General features: G+C 48.1%; 1 protein-coding gene across 1 annotated transcript in view; it reads left to right on the forward strand.

Moving 5' to 3' along the window:
• ab (BTB/POZ-zinc finger protein abrupt) overlaps positions 1-12,500 on the forward strand; it is a 292,930-nt gene that overhangs the window by 175,090 nt on the left and 105,340 nt on the right. The window lies entirely within an intron of this gene.

Consider the following 12,500-nt stretch of genomic DNA (forward strand, 5'->3'; position numbering starts at 1 on the left):
TGTGTGTGTGCACCCGCAGTTTCTAGCATTTGTTGGTTTTCTCTCTTTATCCATATCCTTTTTTAATTTTTATTCTCCGTTGCTTTGAAAATCTTTGCTTTTTCGAAGGAGAGAGAGAGAGATAAAAAATTGTTTTGGTAACGAGATCCAGCAGTAATTCCCGTAACGCAGATTTATAACGCAACCAGCGCGACCTTAAACTAGGGGGAAAAAATCTTGCAGGACCAGGAACTAGGGGGAAAAAACGTCAGGTCTGAGGCGGGGCAGGTTGCGTAGGGGGAAAAGGGGGAAAAAAGACGAACGGGACACCAAATAAAGTTGAGGAAGCTTGTACTCCCCGACAATGTAGGGAACTCTGCCAACAGTCCAGGTCAATAACACTGAGTCATGACCCCTCTGCCAACACTGTCTGCCAGCATACACCTTCCTTTTCCCCCCATATATATTTTTTTCTCCCTCTTTCCCCTCTTTTTTCGTCCTACCTCATTCCACCTTCCCCTTTTCCCTCCGCTCGTAAAACGGAGTGCCAATCAAAATCTGTTACGCAGTGCCATTTCTTATCTGACAACAGCACACTGACAACACTAATCTAGGCCGCGGCTGGACACTGATCTTTCCAATATTATTTCTTATCGGTAAATTCCTGCCAACACTATTCCTATTGGTAAATTCCTTACCACTTCCCTTAATCCCTTTCTCCATCCTGACAACACACGAATGACACCACTTGTGGGCTAAGGGTGTCACTCCCTTACTGTCCCTCCCCTCCTCCCCCCCCTCCTCCCTCCTTTCCTGTTCTTGTCTGCGGTGACATCAGTGAGCACACCGCAATAACCATCGCCTCACACGTCACCTGCCAACACATTTGATTGACACCCTCGACGTCAATGGTCAGCCTCGACCCACCAGGACTCGTCACATTTTCCTGACAACATTTCGGCCACGCTGACTATTGCATCATCAAGACCTTTGACTCCTGACAGATAAATACATTCTGCCCGATGTTGTGACTAAAACATTCATCCATCACCGAATCTGACGGAGGGGAACTGACAACATTAACTAGTTCCCCCTTGCCACCACCAGCGCCGTGATGTCCCGGTCTTTCCCGAGTGTAAAAGTGACAACACCTGACAACACGGGCGGACATGCCATTCCAGAGGCCTGACACGTTTTTGGCTACGCTGACAACCCCTGAAACCGTCGCTGTCTGGCAACACTGGCGGGCAACGCTGGAATGGTAACAGTTATAGGGTACTAGAGACTTAAAATATGTGTTGTAAACGGCTGACCAAAGGTGATAAAGAATAAAGAAAAGCCTAAAAGAAAATATATATATGGAGGGTAGACATAGACATGAGGATGAGGTGGGGAGGAAGGGGAGGAGGGAGGGGGAGAAAGGGGGAAGAGCGCCGTTTGAGCTGGGAGAGAGGGGGTGGGGGGAGCGACGCGAAAGTTTTTGACTTCCTTGAAAAATAGGTCGGGAAAGATGGCATAGGCATAGCCATCAAGTCGCCCCGCCCACGTCCCCTCTTCCGCTTCCCTCCCCCTGGCTCCTCCCTTTGAAGATTTCTATGCTTACTATGCCCTTTTTAGACGCACCCTACCCCCCTCCCCTCTTTACTAGCCCACCCCCCTCCCTACCCTACTCCCACCCCTCGTTGCAATCCCCTTCATACGAGTCTCTTTCGACGAGTATACACACGTACATGAACGTAATTACGCGTAGAAACATACTTGACGCGGATTTTGCAACCCCGCGTACGCCGGCCTATACGCAAAAGCCGGCGTACGCGCGCGCACTTACGCGTGTGAAAACAATACAATCCTCACTACGCGGGATCAATAAGTTAGTAGCATTGCTCTCCCCACCTGCTCTCCCTCCCTCCCTCCCTCCCTCCTGCTCCCTTCCCTCCCTCCCTTCCTTCCCTTCCTCCCTCCCTCCTACTCCCTTCCCTCCCTCCCTTCCCTCCCTCCTGCTCCCTTCCCCTCCCTCCCTCCTCTCTCTTACTCTCCCTCCTTCCTTGCCACCTTCCTTGCCTCCTTGCATCCTACCCCTCCGCGTCTTGCTCCTATCCCCCCCCCCCCGCTTCACCCCCACTCCCCCCTCCCCCCTCCCCCCATTCTCCAATCCCTTCAAACGCCTCTCAGTTTCGCACACACTCGTCTCGTAGGACAAAATCGTGATTCATTAGCGGGTATCCTGTGCGTGTGGAGGGGGGGGGGGTGTGGAGGGGGAAGGGGAGGGGGGGGGTGAAGGCAAGGGGTTGTGGGAGGAAGGGAAGGGGAGGGAAGGGAGGGAAGGAGAGAGGAGGGGAGGTAGAGAGGAAGTGATGGAGAGGGAGTGAGTGAGGGAGGGAGGGAGGGAGGGAGGGAGGGAAGGAGAGAGGAGGGGAGGTAGAGAGGAAGTGATGGAGAGTGAGTGAGTGAGTGAGTGAGGGAGGGAGGGAGGGAGGGGGGAGGGGAGGTAGAGAAGAAGAAATGGAGAGTAAGTGAGTGAGTGAGTGAGTGAGGCAGTCAGTCAGTCAGTAATTCAATGTGTGAGTGATTGAGTGAGTGAGTTGGTGAGCGAGTGAGTGAGTAAGTGAGTGAGTGAGTGAGGGAGTGAATGAGTGAGTGAGTATGTGAGTGAGTGAAGTGACTGAGTGAATGAGTAAGTGAGTGAGTAATTGAGTGAATAAGTAAATAAATGCGTGAGTGAATGAGTGACTGACTGAATGAGTGACTAACTGACTGACTGACTGACTGAATGAATGAATGAATGACTGAGAAAGAGAGATAGAGAGCAAAGATAAAAACAAACACAAAAACGCAAGAGCAGATATAAGAGAGAGGCTATGGGAGAGAGGATAATATGGGAGAGGACGAGGGCAAGGAGAGGGGAAGAGAGGGGAAGCGAGGCCTGTGAACTAGTTAGAAGGAATAAATCCAGGACGAGGCGAAGGCTCCGGGAAATATAAAACGCGCTTTAATCCGCGGACTCTCGGAATCTTGCCAAATAAAAATAGCCAGTACCGCTGGCAAGGACGTTCGCTGGGTGACACGGTGGGAGGGGGTGGAGGGGGAGGGGGGGGAAGAAAGCTGGGGGTGGAGGGGAAGGGGGTGAAGGGGGAGAAAAGCTGGAGTAGAATGTTGGTGAAAGTGGGATGGGGCGGGGTGCGGGGGGAGGGTGGTAGGGTAAGGGTAGGGTAGGGGAATGGAGGTGAGGGGAGGGATGGGAAAGAAAGGAGGGAGGGGGGAAGTGACCCGGTGGGAAGTGGGATGGAGGTAGGGGAGGGATGGCGGGGGGTGGATAGAAGGGAAAGTAGGAGGCGGGGTAGGAGAGGGGTGTAGGGGAAGAAGGAGGGGAAGTTAGAAGGAGGAGAAAGGGGTAGGAGGGTATGGGGAAGAAAAGAGGGGGAGGTAGAGAAAGCCGTGGGGGGTGGGGGGTAGAAGGGGGGAAAGGGAGTAGGAGATGGGAAAGAAAGAGGGGGGTGAAACGGTGAGAAGCAGGGGGAGGGGGTAGAGAAAAGCGGAGAGAAGCCTGGAGGGGGTAAGAAAGAAGGGGGCGGGAGATTCACGGAGAAGTGGGAGGAGAGGGGGTGGGAAGAAAGGGGAGGGGAGAGGGAGAGGAAGGGAGGAAAGAACAGAGAAAGAGAGAGAGAGAGAGTGAGAGAGAGAGTGAGAGAGAGAGAGAGAGAGAGAGAGAGAGAGAGAGAAAGAGAAAGAGAGAGAGGAGTTGTAGGGAGAGAGAGAGGAAGTCAGGGGAGAAGGGGGGGCGAAAGAGGGAGAAGGGGTAGGGAGGGGAGGGATGACGAAGAAGAGGAGGAGGAAGGGAAAAAAATCGGGCGTAAATTCGTTCGGAAAATGGCGGGAGGATTTCGTAGGTGGCCGCGAGTGTATACTGGCGGAAAAGGGGCAATGATTTTTGGCCCTCTTTTCTTATCTTCTCTCTCTCTCTCTCTCTCTCTCTCTCTCTCTCTCTCTCTCTCTCTCTCTCTCTCTCTCTCTCTCTCTCTCTCTCTCTCTCTCTCTCCCTTCCTCTCTTTCTCCCTTTTTCTCCCTCTCTCTCCTCTTCTTCCTCTCTCTCTCTCTCTCTCTCTCTCTCTCTCTCTCTCTCTCTCTCTCTCTCTCGCTCTATCTATCTATCTATCTATCTATCTCTCTTTCTCTTTCTCTTATTCTTTCTCTCTCCCTGTTACTCCCCTCTCTCTTTTTCTTTTTCTCCCCTCCTCTCCATTTACATCTCCCCCCACCCATTCTCTCTCTTTCTCTCTCTATCTATCTCCATCTTTCTCTATCTTTCTCTATCTCTTCCTATCTATCTCTATCTACCTCTATCTATCTTTATCTATCTATATCTATCTCTATCTCTCTTCTCTTCTCTCCTCCTCCTTCCCTCCTTCCCTATCACTGTATGTATATTTGTATAAATCACTTTTTCTTCGTGATCTGAGAAACGGAATTAAACTATTTCTTCTGAGGAGACACCAAAGATCAAATCAATATAAGAAAGAAACACACACAAGAAGACGAGGACGTGGATGCAATATGTTTTCCATATATGAATAAATGCATAAAATACACACGCAGACACGCGCATCTGCACATCTACATCTGTATCTATCTATCTATCTGTTTGTTTGTGTATTTCTATCCCTTTTCCTTTATCTCTCTGTCTCTCTATTTATCTATTTATTTGTTTATCTATCTATCTATTCATCTATCTATCTATCTATCTATCTATCTATCTATCTATCCATATATCCATCTATTAATTTATCTGTCTATCTATCTATCTAACTATCTATCTATCTATTTTTCCACCTGTCTATCTACCTATTAATAAATTAGTAGCCTTCATCAGTATATCTATCAATATATCTATCTATCATCAATCTATCAATCCATCTATCAATCAATCTATTTATCCATCTATCAATCTATCTAACAATCTATCGTTCTATCAATCTAACTAAATACACATAATCCAAGACAAATCAGCCTTTTCCATCAGCATTATTAGCCGGAAAAAAAAGCAAGAAAGAGGACAGATGAGGGGAAAAAATAGACGAAGACGAACAACCTAAAGATGTAATCTGTTTTAGAGCCCACAATGGCATGGCTCCTCTTCACTAACTTCTCGCAACACACCATGGGAAGTCTGTGAGCAAGATTAAAAGGAGGAATATTAGTCTCCTTGTAGAAGGATTGGAAGAGGGAGAGAGAGAGAGAGGGAGAGGGAGAAGATGAGGGAGAGGGAGAGGGAGAAGGTGAGAGAGAGAGAGGGAGAGGGTGAGAGGGAGAGGGAGAAGGTGAGAGGGAGAGGGAGAGGGAGAAGGTGAAAGGGAGAGGGAGAAGGTGGGAGAGGAAGAAGGTGAGAGGGAGAAGGCGAGAGAGACGGAGAAGGTAGAGGAGGGAGAGAATAAGGGAGAAGTAGGAGAAAGAGAAAGAGAAGGAGAAGGAGAAGAAGAAGAAGAGAGAGAGAGAGACAGAGAAAGAAAGAGACAGAGAGAACAACAGAGAAGGCCAAATACAAACAACCATGAACACAGATACAAGAAAAAGAAAAGAAAGCCACACCGAACGAAAGGAAAAAGGGTTAGACAGCAATAGGCCTTAGAGGAGAATGACAGAAAGGAAGAATCATGGAACTAGTAACGATAATGGTTTCTCATTAAATCGACAAGTCTGATCATGTAGAGATAGGGAATGCAAGCTTCATTACATCATCCTTTTTATCATGAGAACGGAGGCGGAACATGAAGATGAATAGGATTTACCATCATTTGTAGTAGTTATAGTATCAGTCGTGTGATTGTTATCATCTATTACTGTCATTACTAATCCATGTTGGAGAGAGGAAGATGGAGAGAGAGAGAGTGAGAGAGAGATAGAGAGAGAGAGAGAGAGAGAGAGAGAGAGAGAGAGAGAGAGAGAGAGAGAGAGAGAGAGAGAGAGAGAGAGAGAGAGAGAGAGAGAGAGAGAGAGAGAGAGAGAGAAAGAGAGAGAGAGAGAGAGAGAGAGAGAAAGAGAGAGAGAGAGAGAGAGAGAGAGAGAGAGAGAGAGAGAGAGAGAGAGAGAGAGGAGACTTGAGGAAGGAGCTGAGAGTATGCTCGCTATCGATCCAGTCTGTCTTGAAGACCGGCCTGATTGTGGGCGGGGGAGGAGGAGGAGGAGGAGGAAGGGGAGAGGAGGAGGAGGAAGGGGAGGAGGAGGAAGGGGAGGAGAGAGGAGGAAGAGAGAGGAGAGGAGGAGAGAGGAGGAGAGAGGAGGAGGAGGAGGAGGAGGAGGAGGAGGAAAGATGAGGAAGAGAGAGGAGGAGGAGAGAGGAGGAAAGAGGAGAGAGAGAGAGAGACAGAGAGGAGAGGGGAGGAGGAGGAGGAAGGGAGAGGAGGAGAGAGGAGGGGGAGGAGGAGGAGGAAAGAGAGGAGAGAGGAGGAAGGGGAGGAGGAGGAGGAAGGGGAGGAGAGAGGAGGAAGGGGAGAGAGGAAGAGAGAAGGGGAGGAGGGGAGGAGAGGGGAGGAGGAGGAGGAAGGGGAGGAGGAGGAGGAAGGGGAGGAGGAGGAGGAAGGGGAGGAGGAGGAGGAAGGGGAGGAGGAGGAGGAAGGGGAGGAGGAGGAGGAAGGGGAGGAGGAGGAGGAAGGGGAGGAGGAGGAGGAAGGGGAGGAGGAGGAGGAAGGGGAAGGAGGAGGAAGGGGAGGAGGAGGAGGAAGGGGAGGAGGAGGGAGGAAGGGGAGGAGGAGGAGGAAGGGGAGGAGGAGGAGGAAGGGGAGGAGGAGGAGGAAGGGGAGGAGGAGGAGGAGGGGAGGAGGAGGAGGAAGGGGAGGAGGAGGAGGAAGGGGAGGAGGAGGAGGAGGAGGAAGGGGAGGAGGAGGAGGAGGAGGAGGAAGGGGAGGAGGAGGAGGAGGAGGAGGAGGAGGAGGAGGAGGAGGAGGAGGAGGAGGAGGAAGGGGAGGAGGAGGAGGAGGAGGAGGCAGAGGAGGCAAGAGAGGAAGGGGAAGTGATGGAAGAGGAAGGGTTAGGAGGAGGAGCAAGAGGAAGAACGAGGAAGTGATGGGGCGCAAGAGTAAAGAGGGGAAAGCGGGGGTGGAGATTGAGGATGGGTGTAGGAGGAGGAAGAGGAGGAGGAGGAGGAAGAGGAGGGGGCGGGGGAGGAAGAGGAAGGAGGAAGAAGTGATGGAGGTGCAAGATGAAGGAGGGAAAAGCGGGGGTGGAGATTGAGAACGGGAGTGGGAGGAGGGGGGGAAAGGGATGAGAAGGAGGAGAATGAGGAGGAAGAGGAGGAGGAGGAGGAGGAGGAGGAGGAGGAGGAAGAGGCGAGGGAGAAAGAGGAAGTGATAGAAGAGGAAGGAGGAGGGGGAGCAAGAGGAAGGAGGAGAAGGAGCAAGAGGAAGGAGGAGGAGGAGCAAGAAGAAGGAGGAAGAAGTGATGGAGGGGAAAGCGGGGGTGGATATTAAGAATGGGAGTAGGAGGAGGAGGCGGACGCTATGGAGGAAGAGGAGGAGGGTGAGGGAGCAAGAGAAAGATGAAGGAAGGGGTGGAGGAGGAAGAAGAGAAGGGTAGAAAGGGGGGACGTCGACTGAGGAGAGGAAGAAGATAAAGAAGAGGAGGAAGTGTAAGTAAAAAGATGATGATGGGGAAAAGAAGGGAGAGATGGAACAGCCGAATGAGAAGGAGGGAAAAGAAAACATGAAAGAAAAAAGAAGAAAGGGGAACGAAGAGGAGTAAATGACAGAGATGGGAAATAGAAGCAGCTAAAGAGGAGAAAGAAGGAAGAGGGAGAGAGAAGATAATACGAAGAAGCAATCAAAAAATGGGAAAAAAATGTATAGACATTGAGGGATAAAGTGCAGGAATTTGTGAAACAGATGCGAGAGAAATGAAAGAGTTAAACGCGTGATTACAAGAAAATGTTGATAAAAATGAGAAAATCGTAAAGAAAATAAGATGGCGGAAAAAAACATACATATACAACACAGAAACAAACAGACAGACACTCAATCACACACACATACACAAAATACTAGGATTCAAACACATACATAATACAATAATAAACACACACACGTACACACGATTCAGGAATAAGCACACAAATATAAATACAAACACGTACACACACACACACACACGCACGTACGCGCACACCCATTCCAGGAATAAACACACACACACGCACATAATACAAGAATAATCTATAGACAAACATACGATAAAGAGGAAACCAAAAGGGAAAAATCAAGAGGTAATACCCCCTACGCGCTACCCCCTACCCCCTACCCCCCCTACCCCCATGAGACGAACGAGACGTCAATAACAGTAAAGGAAAACGATGAAAAAGAGGAACCAATAGATGGATTACGGAAGCGATGAGGCCAGCGATAAAGAGCGATAAATCGAAAAATAAGCGATAGGAGGAAAGGACACACAAGCAAGCGAAAAAAAAGGTGAAAAATACATAAATAGAAAGATGTTCAGATGGATAGATAAGGAGAGAGAGAGAGAGAGAGAGAGAGAGAGAGAGAGAGAGAGGAGCAGAGAAAGAGAGAGAGAGAGAGGAGCAGAGAAAGAGAGAGAGAGAGAGGAGCAGAGAAAGAGAGAGAGAGAGAGGAGCAGAGAAAGAGAGAGAGAGAGAGGAGCAGAGAAAGAGAGAGAGAGAGAGGAGCAGAGAAAGAGAGAGAGAGAGAGAGAGGGAGAGAGAGACGAGGAGTGAGAGCAGAGGAGTGAGAGAGAGAGAGAGAGAGAGAGTGAGTGAGAGACGAGATGAGTTGAACGAGAGAGAGAGAGGGAGTGAGAGAGAGAGAGAAAGTGAGAGAGAGAGAGAGATGTGAGGAGAGAGAGAGGGAGAGAGAGAGAGAGGAGGAGAGAGAGAGAGAGAGAGAGAGAGAGAGAGAGAGAGAGAGAGAGAGAGAGGAGAGAGAGAGAGAGAGAGGAGAGAGAGAGGAGAGAGAGAGAGAGAGAGAGGGAGAGAGAGAGAGGAGAGAGAGAGGAGAGAGAGAGAGTGCTGAGAGAAGATCAGCAGAAAAGATCAGATTTAAAATAGAATGCAACTTTCACAAATAACTGTCAATTCATGGTTGAAAATCATAAAAGTAGAAAAAAAACTTTCCTGCGTTCTAACTCAACACGCAAATACAAACACAAACATCTGAATAAACTCTAAAGAGAGGAAATCACTCACATTTATTTTTTTTTTTAGAATATAATATGGCTGCCATTGCTACTTCGTCTAGTTCCAAAATTTATATAAAACAGAGAGAGAGGAAGGCGAAAAAGAGAAGAGAAAGAGATAGATAGATAGATAGATAGATAGATAGAGATAGATAGATAGATAGATAGAGATAGATAGATAGATAGATAGATAGATAGATAGAGAGAGAGAGAGAGAGAGAGAGAGAGAGAGAAGACAAACAAAAGTGAAAGTAGAAGACGAGGAAGAAGAGAAAAAATATAAAGAATAGAATAGAAGAATAGAAAAGGACAAAGAAGTAGAGAAAGAATAAGAGGAAATAAGAATAAAAAAGAAGACTGAAAATCTTTAAAAAGTAGAAAAATACACAATCGAAGAAGATAATGAAGAAGAGAAGAGAGAAAAACATAGAAGAGAGAGAAATAAACCTTAAAGAGTAGGAGAGGAAAATTGGATTGAAAAAGATGATGATAATGATGATGATGAGAAGGAAAAGGTGGAGGAGGAGGAAAAGAAAGAAGGAGAGGAGAAAGTAGAAGTGTAGGAGGAGAAGGAGTTAGAGGAGTAAGAACAGGAGAAGGGAGAGAAGGAGAGGAAAAAGGAGTAGACGGAAGTCCGGGAGCAGGAGTAGAGAGAGGAAGAAGAGGAGGAGGAGGAAAAGGTGGATGGGGAGATATGTGTATGTGTGCATGAGTGGGGGAGGGGGAGAGGGGGAACAGAGGAGGACGAACGAACTGGCCAGTCCTAGATGCAAGAAGCGAAAGGGGTTGATGGCGCCGAGTTAGAATCGGGCGCGGGACTCCCATAGAAGGAGGAGGAGGGGGTGGGGGAGTGAGGAGGGGGAAGGAGGAGGAAAGAAGGGAGGAGGAGGATCGAGGGTGGAGAGATAGATGGCGATGAGAGAGGCAAGGAATGGGCGTTGGAAGATACGTATGTTTATGGAAGAAGAAAGGGAGTGGTATGGGAAAGGTAGAGGGGAAAATATGCAAAAAATGATTGATTGATTGATTGATTGAGAGAGAGAGAGAGAGAGAGAGAGAGAGAGAGAGAGAGAGAGAGAGAGAGAGAGAGAGAGAGAGAGAGAGAGAGAGAGAGAGAGAGAGAGAGAGAGAGAGAGAGAGAGAGAGAGAGAGAGAGAGAGAGAGAGAAATTGGGGATGTAATCGAAAATGAAAAAAACTAATAAAGAGAGAAAGATTTTTAAAATGCTGCAGAACAGAATAGAGAACAGAAAACGAAATCAACAAAGAAAACGGAATAGAGTGAAGTCTGGTCGGCTGGTCGGTTGGTCGGTCGGATGGGCGGCAGGACTGGACAGGGAGGAGGGCGGGAGGGGAGGGTGAGAGGAGAGGGAGGGGGCGAGGGGGGGGGGACTTGTAGTAAGTGTGGCAGGCTTTAAAGGGACGAGTTGTGATGTGGAGGGAGGGTGAGGGGAAAAATGGAACGCGGAAAGGTGTGGAGGAGGGTCTTGTAAAGAATGGGAATCAGAGGAGGTCGAGATAAATGCGGAAGACTTGACTGCGTGTGTTTGTGTGTGTGTGTGTGTGTGTGTGTGTGTGTGTGTGTGTGTGTGTGTGTGTGTATGTGCGTGTGTGTGTGTGTGTGTGTGTGTGTATGTTTGTGTGTGTGTGTGTGTGTGTGTGTGTGTATTCTGTGTGTCGTAACGTGTCTCCTCCTTTCTGCTCCCTCTCCCTCTCTATCCCACTCTTCCTCATCCTCTCCCTCTCCACCCCCACATTCCTCTCCCTCTCCTTCTCCATTCCCCTCTTCCTCGTCCTCCCCCTCTCCTTCTTCATCCCCCTATCCATCTCCCTCTCCCTCTCCCTTACTATTTTGTTCTCCTGCGCGACACGTTGACATTACCTAGCACTATTTTCTTTTTGTGTGTGCGAGTGTTAATTATACGTGGACTTCGGCGCACCAACTTCTCTCCTGATGATGAATGAATGTCGCCAAGTCAATAAATCTCGCACCTCGTTGAGAACGAATTTAATTACGTCTTCGGGAAAATGATGGAACACGAGGCGTCATTCGCCGTCTTCGTGCCATGAGGCTAGGTGTATCACGACGGCGACCAGCTGTTGCCCCCACCTCCTTGGTACCAGCTGTTACCCCTAACCCCCTTAGTACCAGCTGATACCCCCCACTCTCTTAGTACCAGCTGCTATCACCACCCTCTTAGTACCAGCTGTTAACCCTACCTCCGTCGTATCAGCTGTTATATTCATTGATACCAGCCATTATCCCTCACCTGTAGTACCAACTGCACAGCTGTAGCTACGGAGATTCGTGTCGTAGAGTCAAGTGGCATTTGACACGACTGCAATTCTTTCGAGCATAACACAACACTCTCAGACCAACAACCCCAGCATTGCATGATTGGATTAGCAACTAAAAACCTGCATTAGCTCCACTCCCCCACCTACCCCCACCCCTCTCCCCATCCCTACACACACGCACACTCCCCTAACAAACTCGAAATTGGGAACTGAGGAAAAGGTCAGGACAAGACAAAGAATGAAACAAGATGATAAAAAGTGTGCTGTAAGCTAAATGTCAGACGGGAATAAGAAAAGGACGAGAGATAGAGAGAAGAAGGGGAAGGGAACTAACAGGTGCATTTGAGGTCGATGATCATTAATATCTCAAGGTTAATATCGGCCGTAAGGGCTTTAATCAAGTGACATTCTGTTGAGTACTTTTTAGTATATATATACACAAGCATGTATAAACAAATGATCATACCACTGAGACACAAAACTCAGCCCCCCCCCCCCCAACACTAGCCCCTCCCAAGAAATTGTACTATCACCCCCCCCCCCCCACCCCCACCTCCTCAAGACGAAGCAAGACACAAAGGCGAGTCAACTGTTCAAAACAACCTTCCTCGCCTTTGATTTGCCGATGATCAATTCACTGCGGAGTGTTGATAACGCAGAATTCGGGAGGTGACGTGATCATTTTCTTTTTCCGTTTCCCTTTTTAATCATTTGTTCCTTAATGTTTCGACTAAATCAATTTTATGAAATGATTACTGATTCACGTATCCGAAGACGCCACCGCGTGCAGCACAACAGCATGACATTTAACTTCGATTTTTGAGTTCGATCAAAACATATTATATTTTTACCTCCAGCTCGAGGGAAACACATTAATTTTGGTTTTGTCATATTTACCATCATATTCTAAATACGTTATTCATATATATGCATAGACATACATTTATACACATATATATGTATGTGTTTATATATATATATATATATATATATATATATATATATATATATATATATATATATGTGTGTGTGTGTGTGTGCGTGTGTGTG

The sequence above is a fragment of the Penaeus japonicus genome, unplaced genomic scaffold, assembly GCF_977035675.1.
Source record: "Penaeus japonicus unplaced genomic scaffold, GWHDUDI00000001_assembly GWHDUDI00000008, whole genome shotgun sequence".
Taxonomy (NCBI): Eukaryota; Metazoa; Arthropoda; class Malacostraca; order Decapoda; family Penaeidae; genus Penaeus; species Penaeus japonicus.